The sequence below is a fragment of the Numida meleagris genome, chromosome 12 (genome assembly GCF_002078875.1).
Source record: "Numida meleagris isolate 19003 breed g44 Domestic line chromosome 12, NumMel1.0, whole genome shotgun sequence".
Lineage (NCBI taxonomy): Eukaryota > Metazoa > Chordata > Aves > Galliformes > Numididae > Numida > Numida meleagris.
This window is the reverse complement of record NC_034420.1, coordinates 17176256-17195521: the sequence shown is the minus strand read 5'-3', so window position 1 is coordinate 17195521 and position 19266 is coordinate 17176256. Positions and strand designations below refer to the sequence as shown.

General features: G+C 53.2%; 1 long non-coding RNA gene across 2 annotated transcripts in view; it reads left to right on the top strand.

The window, feature by feature from the left end:
• The window catches only part of LOC110405431, a 47206-nt gene extending 29824 nt beyond the window's left edge, over positions 1-17382 (top strand). Inside the window, exons 2-4 of one of the 2 annotated variants that reach the window (XR_002442871.1) lie at positions 10563-10673; positions 11136-11289; positions 12029-17382. This is a non-coding gene — a long non-coding RNA (uncharacterized LOC110405431). The remainder of the gene's footprint in view (positions 1-10562; positions 10674-11135; positions 11290-12028) is intronic. The other variant, XR_002442872.1, reaches the window with a different exon arrangement.

Genomic DNA, 19266 nt, shown 5'->3' with positions numbered 1-19266 from the left:
GGACGCAGTCCCTGGGACCTGGCTCTGGGCTGGCTGTGCTGCAGCAAGTGGCCTGAAAAGCATTCATCTGCTCAGAAAGGATGGGCAGAGACCAGCCAGTCTCGTGCATCTTCTACTTATGCAGCTGTGCCTCTCAGAGGAGGGGTGGAGATCTGTAGCTGAACTCTATGTCCCTCAGTCAGAGGACAGATGCTGAAGACGCATACAGCTGGCAGCGTGGGCTTCGGCTGCACCCAGACACAAGGCACAGTGGTGCTCTGGGGGTCAAGGCCCCAGGCAGGGTCTGCATGCAGCACCAGGGTGATGAGAAACGCCCCTCTCTGAGCCCGATTTTACACCCTGGGACACTAGGAGCAGTGAGCTCCCCAAAGATGCGTCCCCACAGGGATGAGTGTAAGCAGCAGTGCTGGGTACACCTCAGCGTGTCCCTGGTCCCCAAAGCCCGCACTTGGCATCGTGAAGGCGAACAGCACTGGAGCCAGCTGTGCTCTGCCTGCTCCTCACCCGCCCCGTGGATGGCAGCGCTCACAGCCAGCTGCAGGCTGTCCCCATGTCCCAGGGACTGACTCTGTGCCCTATGATTTGCTGCACCTTCTACACTGAAGCAGAAACTGTATCTCAGTAGTTTTAGTGGGTACGAAGTAATAAATGCTGAAGGAAAGCCCACGGTCTGGTTAGTTCTGATCCGTGAGCGGATGGCGGCAGAGGGGATGCAGCAGTGAGGGGTGCTGCTGGGCTGCGCTTTGCTGGGTGCCTCCTGGGGGTATCCCCTCTAGGGCAGACTGCTCCTCAGCCGCTGCCTCCTTCCTAATTGCCTTCTGCTGGATGTGTGGGAATCCTGGGCTCTGCATTAAATTGATTCACAGTTCGTTTACCACGCGCTTCCATATGTCTGTGTATATATGTGCAACGCGTGTGAGCGTGCCAATGAGAAAGCAGTGTTTAACCAATAAACAAAGCGCTACGTGTAACGTGGTTCACTATCTGGGATCTGAAAAATGAAATGGAGTATAAATTGAATTTAAGTGTTTTATTCGTTCTGACCCCTCAAGCAGAGGAAAGTGGGGCAAAGCAGAATAGTTTGAACGACTGCATCTACACGAATACAAAGCACACCTGCCCCATGGTTAGTTTCCAGTGGAAACACCATGCTAATTCATTTCTTCTTAACGTTTAAGCTTGCTTCTACCAAGTAGGACTACTATACAATGACAGTCACTATATTAATTTCATGTTTTGAGTATTAGTTCCCGAGTGACCTGTTTCAAAACAAAATTTCTTCTTCCAAATCGGCATTTCAAAAGGTGTTTTGATACACAGCGGAAGTCAGCTATCAGCGTTATAAATAGTAGAAGACCAGAAGATAGATTGGAGAAAATGCTACGCGTCTTTCTGGGTTAGCATTTGAAGCTGGCCTCCTCTTGTGTCCAGTTTTTAAAGCAGAACACCTATCTGGAGGACGGCGCCCATTAACAATCCGCTTGTACTGACATCATCCATTTGAGTTTTCCCGTAGGAAATGAGAAATCCAGCTTGAATTTTAGTTTCTGGGAGTGAGCACTGTCTCTCCTCCAGAGCCTTCCTCTTGAGGCAGCCCACAGGATGAATGTATTTATACATATTTCTGAGAGTTCTATACAGTTTTTTTTCTTTCAGACATGAGTATGCAGCTTGTTCTTTGCCCATCCTCCAAAGGCATTCTTGCAGCATTCATCACGTGGCAGCGTTTCCATCCAAAGAAAGGAAGCGAGGCTCACACATAATTCATTTTTTAATGGACAAATGTAAAACGGCCATAGAATTGTGCCAGGATTATTCACTGTGCGGCCCTTTCTGATAGAAATACAGGCTTTGCAATACCCGATCCTTGCGTGGGGGCTGGGTTTGGTCTCCTTTTTCCAGGTGCAATGATGTGGTTGTTGGAATTAAGGTTCTAATTCGGATTCCTGACTTCACGTGATGCTCTGTGACAGCCATGGGCCCGTGCAGCTCCGAGCAGCGCTGGTGCGGTGCTGGCACAGGAGGAGGAGCTGTGCTCTCCAGGCCCGAGGCAGCTGCAGCAGCTCATCCTCGCTGTGTAGGCGTTGTGAGCGGCACCGCGTAGCTCCATGTAGAACAGAAGTTGTGAAATTCAGAAGAAATCTGACGGTGTCTTCCAGATTTTTATCAAAAATCTATATTGGACGATGTAAAATCCTCTTCGTCCAGAGGTGAATTGTGTAGTACTAATGTAACTTTTGATTAAATTCTCTGCAGGAGATAAATAAATCTACGAAAATCTATTATTTGCAATTAGGCTCTATAAAGCTGCTCGATACGTACACGGATTGGGAGCTCGGGCAGATCGGCCTTTTAATGCGTCTTGTTTTGATGGGGGAGTGCCTCCTGATAAAAAAAAGATGACAGAAATAGATTTGCTGCCAAGGATGGAACAGTCTTTTTTTAATGCACTCCAAAGATTTCCATAAGGCTTCTGCTCTTTAAGTACGTGCTATAGAACGTCAGCGGAGCTCCCTGAAAGTCAATATCCCTTGCCAATAAGTAAAATATTAAAACTGATGACCTGACCTGCTCCTCATCGAGCTATCGATCCCCCTGGCTTTGTTTTCCTGCTGGGTGCCCCGCACTGGGGCGGTTTTCCTTTTGGGCAGCAGCTGTGGTGTGCTCGAGTCAGTGCTGGGGCTGGGGGGTGGCTGTGCCCCCACCTGCAATCATGGGGCTTCGAGGAGATGCCCCTTCCCATCCCCAGCAGAGAACTGAAGTGCTCTGCAGTTGGCTTCTGTGAATCAATCTGTTCAGCCCAGTGCTGGAAGGACAGGGGCACCTGCTGCTTGCTTACACCGATGGCACCCAGAGTGGAAAAAGGGTATTTTTAGATTATAGATTTTAATTAAGACTGAAAATAGCCTCTCAATTATATAACTAAATTGGATGGAAAATTCAGTTCTGCACATGTCTGAATTGCTTGTTTCAGTGATTTGGGTGATTAAAAGTTGAATTGGAGATGGGAGATGCTAGTTACAGGAAATTTTAAGTCCTATTTAGTTTTGCTGTGAGTAAATAAATACCACTGACTGTCACAGGAGTGAACGGGCAAGGAACCGCCTGCAGCCCTGCCTCCTGAGGGCACTGCAACACACAGCGACATAGCTCAGCTTTAAGTGTGTGTAATTACCATCAGCGCTGCTGAATACTGGAACGTGCACAGAGCATTGTGTGCCAACTCCTCCTGGGACGGGGGAGAGCTGAATCTGGGGAGTGCAGACCTGTCCCTGACCTATTGGCCATCTCCTTCCTCCTGCTGTCCCCTGGGGGTGCATCCGGAGACCCCTGGAACCTGCTGACGTGCAGGGGAAGGGCAGGGCACTCTGGGCTGCGCTGGGGCTGCCACCAGCCCAGACCCATCAGCATCAGCCAGGTCCTGCTGCTGAGCATCAGGAAACGTCTGCTGCTCTATGTGAATATGTGGGAGGGATCACTGTTTCCAGGTGCATGGAGCATTGGTCACGGTGCCACCTGCACAGCCGGGCCGGTTCCTCGGGATTGTGTGGCTTCCCCAAGCTTGCATGATGCATAGAACACATTTGATGAAGTCTCTGGTTTATGGATTCAGGAGGCTTAAGAACCAGAGAATGACAGACGTGTGCCTGAAGCAGATTATTTGAGATCAAAAGAGGGAAAGGTATCCGCTTCATCAGAGTAACCATCATTCATTTTTATGACTTAGTGGATGAATCCCCAGATGTTCCAAACCCCGCTGGCTGCTCACACCGGTTGCGTGTCCCTGCGCCATCTCCCATCCTCAGCGGAGCTCTGCAGAACGCGGCTGGGGCTCCGGCAGCAGCTGGGGCAGGGGGGGTGCGCTGCCCTCCACGCCTTTGGTGGTAGGGATGGCAATCCTTATTAAAACATCAGCGACCGCTGGTTTTTAAGACACATTTTCAAACATGAGAAGTGTTGCTATATGCATTACAGTCAAGCCCTAATGTGCCCAACTCGGGACAAAATATTTTGGAAAACACGTTTCAAGCTATTGCCTGGACTCTCGCCTAATACGTCTTACCTAATAATTGCTTTCCCTTAGTAGATTGGGTCACAGTAATATCACTGCTAAATTTTAAGAGAAAATTGGAAAGAGAGAATAGGCTTTTTTCCACACTTGTACTTCGGTGTGCATTGAATCCTGTTTTTATAACTTATTAATGATAAGTTGATCTCCGGAGATATTAACTCTGTATTTACAGAGTGTTTAGAAGCGCCAGGGGCTGTTTTAAATGTACCAGCTTCTGGGCGCTGATTTAAGTACACAGCTGTTCCTATAGCACAGCATTCAGATCTGGATCCGTCCTTACCCGCACCCCCAGCGCGCAGCGATGCGGGCAGAGCAGCGTGGCAGCAGGCAGCCCCTGCACTCGGCTGCTCGGGGCAGGGGTTGGGGCCCAGAGCTGGGTCCCCAGGGGATGGGGCTCTCCCAGTGCTGTGCCCCAGGCGCGGTGCATGGGCAGGGGCTCGCTCCCCGAGTGCCCCCAGCCGCACAGCAGCAGTGGCACCAGCTCCACGTGGTATGGAGCTGCTGCTAGCATGGCTCTCGCTGCCTGCTGTCCTTTACCGTGTGCTTGCAGCTCTGTTCTGCCCTTGCTTTGTGTTTTCGAGGCGTGAGCTGTAATGGGAGGTAATGTTCAGCGGTCTTTGAACCAAAGGACTGTGTGGTAATGATGGCAAATTGGTGTCTGGCACGGTGAATTGCGCAGTGTGGAGACGTGTCTGAATCACAGCTCGGGCGGGAGCTCCGCACAGCTCGTGTGTTCGAATGCCTCCTGGGTCCGGGCCGAGTGCTTCCAGCAGCTGGAAGCTTCACTCAGGAGACCAGGGCCGCGTGAGGCCCGTGATGAGTGCTTTGCTGCTCCTTGCACTCCACAGCAGCCATCCAGCTGCCCGGGGAAACGGGAACTGAGGCCAACAGCAGGGCTGGAAACGACTCCAAACTGATATCTCATCAATGATTGGGGAAATATCACAAAGAAAATATCAGAGGCTCAAGAAGGATTTTCCTAGACACGCCGCTACAGAAGCCTTTACCACCCCCTGCAGAGGTAATCAAGACTAATGGGAACATTAGTGCAGCAGAAGGCTGCATATCAAAGAGCCCCCGGAGCACATCACACCCAGCAGCAGAGCATCGCTGGCGCCGCGCTCCGAGCCACCCTCCTGTCGCAGAAATGAGTAAAAGGGTCATAAACAGCAGAGACAAAATTTTTGCCTTGTGACTGCAAATAAGCACCCAACAGAGCTGTTAGAAGTTGCTTGCTGAAGAGAAAAATATGATTCTTCCCATTTTATGGGCCATGTTCAGAGAGCTCTTACTCCTGTGCCATAAATCCCATTTTCACACAGATCCCACAGAAGAGCTGTCCCGGACCCCGCGGAGCGATGCTCGGATCGCCATGCATCCAGCACAGAGCGCAGCGGGGCTGAGCCCGGGACTCCCACCCACATGCAGGGGATCCTGCCTCAAGGCCTGCTTGGATCCCTCTGTGCCTTTTTAAGCTGAATTTAATGAAAAGCAGCATCAACAACTCGCACAGGCTTACGATGAAGGTTAAGTTAAATCTGCACCTCCAGGGGTGGCCTGGGGAGCACCTGTCCCCTCTGGAGGAATGCCGAGCTGCAGCTGCAGGCAGAGCAAAGCCCGGCCCTGGGCACGGGTACTGCGGTGTTCACTGGTGTGTCCCTAAGTGTCAGCAGCAGATCTCGTGTCTTAGTGGTTTGCAGGAGTTCAGGGATATCTTCGGCATGTCGCGTGCTGTGCTGTGTGGTGTGCTGTGTTCCTTGCTTGATGCTGGATGGAAAGGAGGGCCCGTCACTGCCGGGTGATCTGGATAACTGAGCAGGTGGCTGATGCGGCACGAGGAGTTCTGGGGTTGTTCCTCACTGTGTTTAGAACAAAGGAAGAGATAAATCTGCAGCCCGTGCTCTGCCGTTCCCCCAGCTGCTGCCGCTGCTGCACGCACTGGGAGCTGCGTGGGGGCTCCGGGCAAAGCCTCCTGCTGGGAGCGGTGCAGTGTGGGTGCAGTGCTCACCGTGCTGTGCCCTGCAGCTCAGCACTGAGAGCGTTTTGTTCACCACAAGCCTGAGCGCTTTGGGCCTGAATCCTCTGTGAAAGCGGGGGCTAAAAATAAAAGTGGCGCGATTCCTGGAAGCAGGGCTGGGTGTGGGTGGGAGAGATGGGGGATGTTTCTGAGATGTCACCTTTTTTCTCACTCAGAAAAATTCAAATTCAAACAAATTTACTGAAATTCAGTGCTACATGTTTGATTTTGCAGCGAGAGTGTCTCACTTAGGTGTAGGTGCATTGGAGGCATTCAGGTTTGTCCTTGGAATGCTTTAAAGCCACAAGTGAGCAGCAACTTCTAGCACGTGAGGTCTCTTCACAGCAGAAACCATTTATCCAAAGCGTCCCAGGTGTGAGCAGCTCGTCACCACGCAGCCTGTACTGCTGCAGGCTCAGCCCAAAATCTGGCCGACCAGGTTCAGCGTGACCCCCCAAAGCCCTGTGGGGTGTGGGACAGCGTGTGGGGATGTGATTCCTGGGGTCATGTCCCCATGTGTCCCCCCCTGGCCCTGCTGCAGGGCAGCTCTGGGCAGCAGCAGCGCAGCTCCCACATGGAGCTCTGCAAGGACCCTCTTTGCACAGTGCTGATCCGCTCACGGTTTCCTCTGTGGGCATCGCCTCCCCCGGGCTGCAGCCCGTTTGTACCCCAGCTGCAGGCTGTGGATGCTGGAGCTCTGCTTTGGGCTGACGGCTGTGATCAGATGCTGAGCGCTGTTGGTGCTGCAGCCCTCAGTGCTGGCAGGGCCGCGTGGTGCCTGCAGGTGATGGGCAGAGCCAGAGCAGTAGAGGTTGTTTCCTTCCCCTTCTTTCTGCTCTCCTACATGAGGACCAGCCTGGGATGTGAGCTGCAGAGCTGAGAGGATAACTTGGCACAGGGAATCTCCAAATACAATGCCTCACGCTATCTCTGATAAAAGAACAGCACAGGCTGTTACTTGTAATTAGTCCTATCGTGAACTGTGGAGGCTAACAACATCCAAAACAGCAATTTAACTCCGGAACAGTGAGCATCACAATAGGTGGCACAGCGGAGGCAGAACTGCTCGCTGCCTGGTGCTGGGTTTGGCACACACCATCACTCTGCCCCAGCCTGCAGAGCTCTGCCTGTGGGCATTCCCCTCCTCCCGGGGCTGGAAGTGCTGAGGAGCAGCTCCGGGTATTTCCCTGCTGGGTTTGCAGCACTCACCCAGAAACCTGGATTTCAGCATTGCTGCAGCAGAGAAGGAACCGTGATCAAGGACCTTGCAGTGGAAGGGCTGTGATCTACTTTGAATTATTCTGCACCGAACACAATCTTCAAAAACATCGTTTTTGTCTCTACTTGAAAATTACATTCTCTGCTTTTGAATGAAGCAGAAGAAACAAGGAGCAGTGTTTGTGTGATGAATGAGAGATTTCTCTACAACGTACAAAAAGAAAATCCGTTACAAGCATAATACAACAGCAAAGAAAGCAAACGTACAGACGAGGGTAAATGGGAAGTACCTCCAGCAGAAGTTATGCACTTAGTGGGGAACCACACGGCAGCGGGGAGCCTGCACGCTTCAGGTGGGAGCCAGAGCATCCCTGCAGAGCGGGTCGGTGGCTGCAGCTGGCAGCTGTGTGCAGCTGGGGCGGTGCTGGGCCTCGCTCGCTGCCCACAGGGCCGTGCTGTGGTTGTGGCTGACGGTGCCTCAGGGCTGCTGGGCCGCACAGCCCTGCTGGGAGCACCCCACACCGCAGGGCTCGGGATCACCGACCTGCAGCTCTCTGCCTGCCCGCCCCGCTGCAGCCTGGCTGAACCAAAGAGAGCTGCGTAAACCTGCACGGGAACGGCTCTTGTGCAATTGCTCCGCTAGAAATGATCCCTCGGAGGTTCGAGGAGGTTGGTTTCTCTTTGCCCCTTTTAACATTTTCTCTTCTTGCAAATGAAAAGTATTGTTCCAGTCAGCTTCATTTTCCCATTCAGGTGAGCACTGCCATGCTGAGAGATGGAGCCATGAACCAGCAGCAGCTCCGGGGCAGTGAGCGCTGCGGGACGGGCTGTGTGAGGGCAGAGGGGAGGGGTTCTGCTCCAGCACAAGGAGAGCCCACAGCTCTGCAGCTCTGATATCAGCACGTTGGTCTCTGAGGAGCTGGTCCTGTGCCGACTGTCCCAGGGCAGCAGTAGCCACAGGGGATGTACAAGCTGCTGTTCTCAATTTAACAACTATTTCAGAGCACTCCAGCTTTCCAAGCTGCAGATAGGATCTCGCAAAGGGCCGTCTCAGTGCCTGGTAAGGAACCTGGTGGAGAAGGCGATGCCGTGCATCTCATGCATTTTTAGGGTAATGGGACCGTTATGTGAGGATGAACCGTTCTGGAGCACTAGCACAGTGTGAAAAAGCATCCACACATTTGGCGAGTGCCGCTCGCTGCCAGCAGCAACCTGTTACATGACTTCAGTTATTTATGTTTGGTAAATGAGGGGGACATTTCCATGAGTATGTTTTGTCAGTGTTAACCTGGGGCTGGGGGCGGTGCAGGGGCCCTGCACGTCGTTTTGCACGTGCTGCTCATCACTCTGCTCCCTTCTGCGTGGAGCAGCTTCGGAGCAGCAGATCCCTGCTCCTGTGGCTCTGGCAGCGGCAGGACACGTGTTCCTTTATGTGTGGCACTTAGGAACAGGATAGGGAAAAGGTCCAATTAATTGTCTGCGATATCTCGCAGTCACATTAGGATGAGATCATTGTGTTAACGCAGAGGAAGTATTTTCCATGGCCGTGCATAGTTCTGGTGAATGCTCTGAAAGCTGTCGCATCCCAATTCTTCTGTTCCTCGTGGCTCAGGCTCCTGTTGTTCTCATCCCTTCACTCCATCAATTCCTCCTCCTTATGGCAGCTCTGAGCTCTTATCTCCTGCACTGGCTCAGCGCATCCATTTGTGCTCATCCCACCTCATGCCTGAGCCCTGAGCCCGTGTAAAAGCCTCGGCACTCAGGGGCTTGCTGCAAGGTTTTCCATTTCCTTTTCTTATTTACTGTAGAAAATTGCTGATGGAAGGAAAAAAAAATAGTTCCTCTTTTGTTCACAGAACATGCATCAGAAACCGAGCACGGCTTCAGAACGCAGCTGAGGGCTGCTCAGAGCAGCGGGAGGGCGGCACGTGGGAGGTGTTGGTGCAGCGGGCACCAGACGGAGGCACTGAGCGCTGTGTCCCAGCAGACCCCGCGCCTCGGGGAGCAGCTGTGGAAGCTCTCTGAGCTCATTCGATGGGAGATGCTCTGGGGCTGCTCTCTGCTCTCTCCCCCCAGATTCTCGCTCCTGATCTGTGTCACTGCACCCAGGGCCCTTCCTGTCCTGGCAGGGGGGGTCTGCGCAGTGGGAGCTCGGCAGTAGGTGGATGGCAGTGAGCATCAGCTGGGCACAGCCGAGTGCGCTGCCCTTTGCCCCATTGGGTCGTACTGGTGCAGAGCAGCATCCATAAGGAGCCATTACCCAGGTGGCTGCTGAGCACAGGTGCTCTGCTGGGAACAGAGCAGAGTCTCCTAGGGTGCAGAAGGAGCACTGAATCCTGTATTGACGCCACACCATATTCAGTATCTATGCATTTTCCTCTGTGTAGGAAGGCACTTTCTGCAAGGCAACGTGCTGAACGATGCTGAATAATTCAAGTGGCCGCAGGTACTGCAGATACAGGCGCATGCACTTCAGCCCTGCGTGCCCCGGGCTCCCTCCTGAGCCCTCCCCTGCTTCACCTTCAGCCCCAGATGAGGATTCCTTTGCTCTCAGCCCATTGTGCCAGCTCAAGGCACAGCCCCTGCAGTCCTACAGAAGAGCATGAAGGCAGATGCGGGAGGTGTGTTGTGAGCTGCTCCCTGCCCGTGTCCCCACGCGCACAGCTGCAGCTGCTCCTGCAGTTCTGGTTAGTGGAACAAGCCCTGGGTTCGTGTGTGTAAGCTCTCACTGAGGCACTGCCAGGTCTGCCTGTGCCACGTGCTGCACGCAGAGCACTGCCCACGACCGAGGTCTCCCATGCTTGGAGTGCATGTTCAGGGCATTGCTGGTGGGATTCCATGTGGCTCACGGCCCACTTTGTGTACCTCGCATATCCGGAGGCCGCTGTCAGTGCCCTGGAACTGCCTGGGGAGCAAAGTTCCCTGGAGTGCTCAGCTCAAATCCCCCAGGCGCTCATTGCCCCTCCCTGGTTGCTCACCGGGGACAGCAGCGGGTTGAGCACGGCCAGCAGCAGTGCCCATAGGAGTGCAGGAACAGGAGAGTAATGGGAGGTGAACATTGTTGCGTGTAATGGCTTTTCACATGAATTCATACCAAATTTTGCAAGGAATGATGAATAACTTTATGGATAGGTAGCAATAAACCATGAGCTCATTTCCTAAGGAACAGCAGAGCCAGGTGAGCCTCAATTCCACTGCTCCCTCACTGCAAGGCCAACGAGCCAGGTGTTTAATTGCTTCTTTTCCTCTTGGCAGACTCAGAAAGCAGAAGGAGGTGCAGCAATGTCCTGGCTGCCCACAGGCAGGCGCAGCATTGTGACGGCAGCCACAGCCCCCACTGCCCACCCCACGCTGGCCCCAGCTGTGGTGAGTAACACTTCATTTATGGGAAATCTGGGAGAGCAGAAACCTTCTTTTTGAGCCTTTTCTTCAAAAGAATTTTTTTTACTGGGGGAGGGGGGATCAACGTACAGCGTTAATTTAATAGTGCCATTTATTTTTCTCAGATTGCAGAAGGCTCAGAGGGGTGCCTCGGTAGAATGCAGACATCTAGGCAAAATAATTTAAAATAGTGGGTTTTTGTTTGTTTTTAATATAAAAATAACCTCAAATCCACCTCTTGGTTTCTCTTGTAACGTGAAAAGTGGGGTGCCAGTAGGGTCTGAATGGAGCCAGGTTGGAGATGGGTCTGAAATGAAGGGCTGCCTGGGTGTGAAGGGTGCTGCTGGAAACTGATACGAGGATGTGTTAATGCACTGAACGAGGACAGCTGGAAAGCAGGAATACAGGCAGCACAGCTGGTCCTTATCATCCAGTTTAACTTCCCAGGCAAGGCCCACGTCTGGGCAAAGGGAACCGTCATCATGGAAGGGTCAGAGGAGCAAAGAAAGGAGTGAAGGGAGGTCAGCTGGCACCAGGGTGTGCTTGGATCCATCATCCCCTGGGAACGGCTCTGGGCCCACTTCTGGCTTTTATCTCACAGGTAATTGCTGCCACTGAGCAGCACTGTGCACGGAGCAGCAGTTCCGTCCCCACTTGCTCTGCTCCTCCAGGCTCTTGCTGGGGCCATGTGCATGGTTTTCTCCCATGGCTGCACACTGGCAGCAGCAGGAGGAGATTCCTCCCTGTATCAACAAGGCAGCGGTGCTGGGGTGGCTGCAGGGAGCTGGGCACAGAGCGTGGCACCGCGCCCCATGGGGAGGAGGCAGGGGACACTTCCCAGCACGGGGAGAACAATTCCAGTCCTTTCTCGGGCAATTTTTTTAGTATTAGCAACCATGGTAACTGAATAGAAATGTAACCCCTGCGCTGTGCATTCAGCTTGACACAATTATCTCTGCAGAACAGCCATGGTAAAAATAAACACAGCTTGCACCAGCGTCCCCAGCCGCTGCACAGGGCCCTGCCAGGAGGGCGCAGCACGCTGCAGCCAGCAGAGCGAGCTTGGGAAGGAGAAGGGGCTTGGGTGCTTCATTTGGTCACCAAATATACCGCAGTGTAATATTTAGAGCCATTTGGATTTGACATTTCTGCATCACGTTGGTATATTCCCCACAAGAGAGAGCAGAATGCGGGGGGAAATCGTTACCAAGCTGGCTTGGAATCAGCAGCTCTTGGTTTGTGCATTTCAAACCGCACTCACACACGGGTGGGCACACAGCACACACCTGATGCGCTTTTCTCATCTGTAAACTCACGATGAATCCTTCCCCTGTCTTCAGCAGGTGGATGGGATTGAACAAAGCCATGTGAAACGCTCCTCCGCCTGCCAGCAGATCCCCATTGCCCAGCTGCCACGCATGCTTAGGAGCGGGTCACCAATGAACCCCCAGTGCCAAACATTTCAGGACACAACGTAACACTGGAATCTCTGCTGAGGTGTCGTGGGCTCAAGCACAGTCCCGAGGCAGCGCTGCCCTTCGTCCCCTGAGGAGGGGACACCGGGACCAACCCTTGTGCTCCCCCGGCTCTGGGTCACGGCTGCAGTGAAACTGTTGGATGACGGCACATGGAAGTGGGCGAGTCTGGGCACGAGGAAGCAGGAAAAGGATCTTTTTTTCCCCGTGCCATTTCAGTACATGCTGAGGAAATCAAGTGAAAGGCAGAGATCACAAGCTCTTAACTGCTAAAGATATTTGCAAGAGTCATTTCCGCCAATGTCTCCTGTTCCATATATAGATCCATAGAGTCTGTGCTTCTAATGGACTGACAAATGCACCATAACCCCGGATGACTGTTGCTTCATTGCTTGGCTATACAGATAAGAAGAATGCTTCCTTTTGATTGAGATCTTAAATCAATTGTTCCCTTACCCAGCGTCTCGTGGTTATTATCCAAGGAGAAGATAAAGTTCAGGTGGTAAATTGTTAATATTGTAAGAAAAATGTCTGTTGTGTCCTGCTTAAAGTTCCCTGTCTGGATGAAATACACCCTCCTATAATATTTAAGGCTGCACGTGATCCATCAGCGCACGCCGGCCCTGCTGCGTGGTGCTGCCAGCTGTGAAGCACAGCACTGCAGGGCTGCGCCGGGGAGCGGGGCCCTTAAGGTGCCGCCTGGGATCACCCGCTGCAGTGCTGGGAGCGGAGCAACCCGTGACCCCGCTCGGGATGCTCTTCTACCACCTCTCCATATCCGTGTTACCACGCACCAGGTTCCCCCGCAGGCAGACAGCACACGGAGTCTCACGTTTGTTTCCAAAGCGAGCGACAGCGGCGGTCCTTCCTCTGCCCGTCTCCGAGCCGCTGTGGCCGTCACTTTTCGCACTGATTTGTCACCGAACTCTCACCCATGTCACCAAGAGACGTAGCTCCGTGATCTCCTACCGGGTTCTCCTATCGCACCGGGTGAACTTAACCCCTCTCAGCGTCGCTCCCGCTGATGAATGGCTGCGTGCCGCCATGTGATTTCCTGTCCTTGGGCAGGTGCGCATCTTTCACTGAACAGTGAAACAATCAGAGCATTAATATCTATGCTCTGCAGGAAGGGGCTGTCCCGACCCGTTCCCAGCTGCCTGGGGCCGCGGTGTCACACAGCAGCGGGTGCTCGCACCGCTCCCGCACGGCCCCGCCGGGCTCTGCCGAGCAGGGACCTGGGCCGCCCCGGGGCTGGGGGCTGCTCCCGCGTGGGAAACCCCGGCACTGCCCGCCCCCCCGCGCCCCGCCCCGCAGCTCTGCTCCTTTCAGTGCAGCACTGGCAGAGCTCGCGCTGCCCTCTGTGCTTTTCCTGCCCGGGGAACACGCGGCGGACATTTGTCAGGCCAGGACATCTCACCAACATTAAACGTGACTTTTTTTTTTCCTTTAAAGACTCCTTGGGGATTGTAAGGGACCTTTTTGACAGTTAACAGCAACCCCGCGCTGTGCAGCTCCATTGCAGCCTCTGCAAACATTCACCTGCAGCAAGAGGCTCCTGCCTCTGTCGCACTCCTGGTTCTTTTCCTAGTGACGGGAATCAGTAGCAGCAGATACGAGGCGCAGATAAACGTACACAGTTGATGGGGGGCAAATGGCCCTTCAGAGAGCGTTATTCTCGCGGATTTCTGCTCGTCTCTGCCTTTTTACATGTTTTAGCTGAATGCTCTGCGTGTTATCTTGCTCACCTTGAGCGCCCGAGCTCTCCCATCCCTCTCCAACGCGCTTTCAGCGTTCTGCAATGTCAGACGTTGCTCCCAGCTGTAAGAGAAATTATCTTTTATTCTTCTTTAAAGGAAGGCAATTCAGAGCGTTTCCATCCGCAGAGGCAGCGGCTCCTGCTGCAGCCCGGCCCCGAGAGGAGCCCTTCCCCCGCGCGGTCCGACCCCAGCAGCGGCAGCGCGCGCCTTTTCCCGGCGGTTCTTACATCCTCGCGTAGTGCCTTTATTACTCATACCAAGCTGTCTTTCAGATCGGCTTCCAGAGACACTCCAGATTAGATTTTCTTCGTTATCGTTATAGAACTGGATGAGTAAGTGGCACATCTGTTCACAAAGTGGTTTATTATCTGTTCTGATGGGGTTTGGGATGAATAGCGGAATGGCTTAAATACGGAGCAGGCGAACGCATACAGGTTTGTGCACGGTCTGAGACGTGTAACCAGCACCGCTAACTTGAGGATTCTGACTCCATACTAAAGAGGCAATTATTAACTAACGATCCAAGGCAATGTATCATGAGGGCAAGCTTAACGAAGGAACAAGAGGAGACAGAACACAAACGCGCGTGTGGAATTGCACTAATGAAGACCCACACGCTGTGCAACTGGTTCTCATTCCATCACTGTAGAGGAAAAGGATAAATATTTTACAAACACCCCGCTCCAGCCACGCAAAGCCAAATTGCACCAATAAATCTGTTTATCCGGAAGTTATTTCCTAATTTCTTACAGCTGCGCCGCTTACAAAGGAGGACGGCGATCATTTGTCTCAGGCACAGAGGCAGCGCTCCCGCTTTGCACCCAGACGTCCCCGCGGTGCCCAGCAGGACGCCGGGTGCAGCCGGGTGCAGGCAGGGGCAGTGGGCAGCGCCAGGGGCTCTGCTGGATGCTGCAGATGTGGGGAAACGAGGCAGCGGGTCCCTGGGATCCTCACCCCTTCACATAGGGGAAGGGAAACGTCAGTGGATTGTGCACCAAGTACAGGCCTGTGTAAGACGGAGGGCTGCATCTCGAGATCCAAGTGACAAATCGCTCGAGCTGCAGGAGCTGTCACAGCATACAAGGTTGCCAGGAACAATCAATGAAATTATAGCCCTGTGCTACATGGTTGTTTATCTGCTATTATGGAAATAAGGTACCATCAAAACTGTTGAAAAAACTTGAAGATTACAGTAGGTACAATTTTGGGAGATGACAGCAACATTTTATCATGTTATTCTGACGGGTCCTGTTAAAAAAAATCCCTGACTTCTGCAGTTGTTGCCTGCATGGAGATGGGAGGATAACAGGGAACGCTGTTCGTCAGCAGTTGCACAAGAGCAGACCTGGAGCTCTGTGCGGGGCCTCAGGGCAGCGCTGCGATGGGGTCAGCTCAGATGGGTGCCCATGGATGAGCTGAGGCACAGAGCAGCCACAGAGCATCCATGAGTTGGTGTCACACAGCATCTTCCAGAATAACCGAGAGCTCTCGGTACAGCTCAGAGCAGCACGCCACCAGATGACGAATCCAGACCTCTCCTCGCCATCCCAGCTTGGAGCTGCACCTGATGGGGCTGTTCCAGGAGCCGCTGGCTGGGGTCTCCCTGCAGGGACGTGGGGCAGCAGGAGCAGCCCCAGCTCAGCATGGGGAGCCTCCATTAAACATGATTTGTTTACTAAAAATACCAGCAACTGGACATCGCCAATGTCAAAAAAACTACAGAGAACATTTTGCCCCAAAACTGTACTCTCACCATATTGTTACCTACATTTTTTGAGATGTTTTTATTGTCTATTCTCCAAATTTTATGAGTCAGAAAGTCTTTGCTCTGGCTTTTGTGAAGAGGTATGATTTACACCTGGATCGCTGGTGTGGGAGCTTTAGATATTAAAAACTAACGTTCAGTCTAGATGAGCCCTACACCATCACTCCTACGGGGAGCTGCTGTGCTGAACATCTCAGTCCATTTCTGAACACAGTATCAACCACCTCTGTCCTTGACAAGCCCTAAGGAAAGGAACATTTACCAGTCTCTGTGGGAACGGTCTAACAGATATCTGGAAATGACATTTCATGAGAGGGCGTGCTCTGGCTGGGAGATAACAGAAGGTTGCTGCCTTGCCTTGGAAGTTCTGTGTTTCCTCCCCACACAGTCGCTGTCATCACAGCACCCCCACCTCACGGCGCTTATTTTAGGAGACGCTTTCTCTGTGCTCTCACGTCAGCTCCAGTGTGGAAGATTCCCAAAAGGGGCAGTTTGGAGCCTCAGTCTATTTGTGGCTGCCACGGCACCTCCTGCACCACGCACTGCTGCCCGCGGAGCCGCCGAGCACAGCACCCACTGCGCACTGAGCGCTGCCCACACCCCCAGCAGATAGTGCTGAGCTCTGGCCCAGGCGCTGCTGGAAGTTTCCCCACACCAAGCATAGCGATGTGGGTCCCCTCTCTATGTTCATTCCTTAAATTCCCATGTATTCTGCCCACGTAACACAGAAGGAACACCTGCCACAACAGACTCACCGGGCTGGACAGTGTGATGCTCCCCCCTCTTCCAGCTGCTTCCCGGCTGCCTTCGCTTGCAGGGTCTTACCAGGCCCCTGTGGTTGTTTGGAATGGAGCACCCCTCCTGCATTTGTCCATACGTGGTCACATAAGGACAAACAGTGAAGGTCTCCTCTTGCCAGCTTGCCAAGGAGAACAACTGTCCTTAATTAATCGGATAACATCAATGGCCAAGACGCTCTGCATTAGTATAAGCAGCTCTTGATCAAAGCATTCTACATCTGTGATGATAAAACACAGGCAATGGCCCCTTCTTTCCAAGGGAAGGTCATTGCTTCCACCACATGCATCTCCTCCCTTCCAAAGGCTCAGGCATTCACCTGGGATCAGCCTCGGGGCAGCCACTGCTCTGGCTGTGTCCATGCCACATCCCAGCCCTGGGGCACTCGCTCCCCTTTCCCCTCACCACGGTCCAGCCTCAGCCCCACGTCCCAGAGGAGCTGGGCTGGCACGCGCTGCTCCAGCAGCACAGCACTGCCCCGGCAGGGAGCTGCGTGCCCAGAGCTGTGAGCTGACACCGCGCGCTTGGCTCTAATAGTAAAATCAGGGGGACTATTAAAGTAGATTATGCACTAATAATTATGCAAATATTCCTTCAGTGAAACTATAAAAATCTCATGAAGATTTAGCACCTGGCTATTATATGGAAAGAAATATGTGGAAATGAAAATGAAGATCATTAACTTTAAGGAGTTAGGGGAATTTTTCTGCTATCATTTAAACACACAGCTTGGGATGCCTTTGAAGGTTTAACCTGGAGGAGATCATCACTTATAACACTGCTGAAACACAGTTGCAGGATGACAATGGGCTCTGCCTGGAGGAGGGATGGCAGCAGAGCCCACCCGGCCTGTGCCTTCAGGAAGAGAGCAATAGCATTATGGTACTTACAGGGAGCTGAGCAATAGCACTGTGGTGCTTATGGGGAGCTGAACGTTGGCATCCCAGGCAGCAGCTAGGGTGGAGCAGCAGATCCCCACACCCATGGGGCAACCCTGATCTCCACCGAACTCAGAGCTGCACCACGCCCTGGGAGATGTGAGGAAATGTAATAGGAGCCACCTGGAGGAGCAAATCAATCAATTGACTACAGCTGGGTTCAGCACCCAGGTCCTGCCATAACATTTAGCACTCCATTAACTTTAAAAGTGCAGGAACCTCTGCAAGACTGGATACCAAGTGGTGGGTGAAGCTCTGAGGAGGATGGCTATCACAATGGAAGAAATCAAAGCAAATCCTTTATTTTGTTATGCATAAACACCAGTGGGGGTGTGTTGGGGTGGGATGCACAATGCATGGAGCCAGTACAGCTGCAGCTCCCCCGGTGCCTGCATGTGTCTGCAGGGCTCTGAGCACAGCGTGTGGGATGGGCTCTGCAGGGTGTTCAGTGCCCGCCTGTTGGGCAAAGGGGGGGAAGGCAGCGCTGCCTCCTTGGCAAACTGTGGGGGCACTGGGGCTGTGGTTGGCAGAGCCTGCACAGCAGTGCCCAGGGCTGGGAGCTGGAGCCTGACACAGCGCTGGGTGCAGAGAGCCCACCCGCTGCTGACAGAGGGGAAGTAAGGCTGTTTATGAGCATCATTCACTCATTAATAAACAGAAAATGCGCAGGCAGCTCCTGAGGCAGAAACAGAGACCAGATATAATGCCCCACTTGCTCACTGAGCTGCACTCCTTCCTGAATATTTAAGCTTTCTGGCCCAGTGAGCCTCAGTGCCGTGCAGAGCTGTGGGCAGCAGTGAGCCCCCCCACTCTTGCAGAGCCTGGAGCTGCCTGGCCCCGAGTGCTGGGCTGGGAGATGCCCGTCCCTGCTGCCCTGGCAGGTGCTGGGATGCGAGCAGTGCCTGTGGGGGTTGCATGGATTCAGAGCTGCTGGTGTTGGAAGAGGCGCTTCACATGCTTGGGTTGCATTTGTGGGACTTCAGTGTTAAGAATCATGGAATCATTAAAATTGAAAAAGACCTCTAAGATCACCAAGTCCAACAGCCACCCCCTTCCCACCACGCCTCTGATGGAACCATGACTCCCAAGCTTCTCTTTGGGCCACAGCTGCTTTGCACACGGTGACGTCGCTTGGTGGAAGTATCTGGGTGTGCTGTGAACCCACCGCCCCAGTGGCTCAGCTGCCTCTGCCCCCTGGCACAGCGCTGCTGCCAGTGCAGCTTTCCCCATGGGTGGGGACGGACCCGGTCAGGATCGCAGCCAGGCTCTCCCTGCCCTCGTTTGGAGGGCACACGCTGCACGCCGTGGGGATCCTCTCCCTCTGTCCCAGGCCTGGGCCGGGTCACACACAGCACCCGACGCCTCTTTGTCTTTGGTCGGTTTTTATTTACCAATAAAACAATACTACAAAACATGGGAAACATCTGCTTGAAATACAGACTGCAGCCACGCTGCCAGCCTTTAACCTGCTGTATTTACAGATCTCCCTGCCCCTTCAGAGGAGCTTCAGCCTCTTCCTCTTCCTCCTCCTCCTCCTCTGGGCACTGCTGAGCTCAGTGCTCTGTGTTGGGATGCAGGAGTAACTCAGCCCCACTGCTCTGGCCCTGGGGTCAGTGGCACCGCCGGGCAGAACGGCCGTGGGTCCATCAGCATAGGAAAGAGATACACGTGTGTGTGTGTATATGTCTATATAGAAGTGCTTTTAATTATATAGTTGTAAGGCAGATTAAAATAATTTTCTGACACCGGCTGGTATCAAAGGACACCACTCCTACCTCCCATGCACTTTGTGCAGTGTGTATGGGAGGTAATTAAGTCTGCAGTAATTGTCATACAGGTACTGCA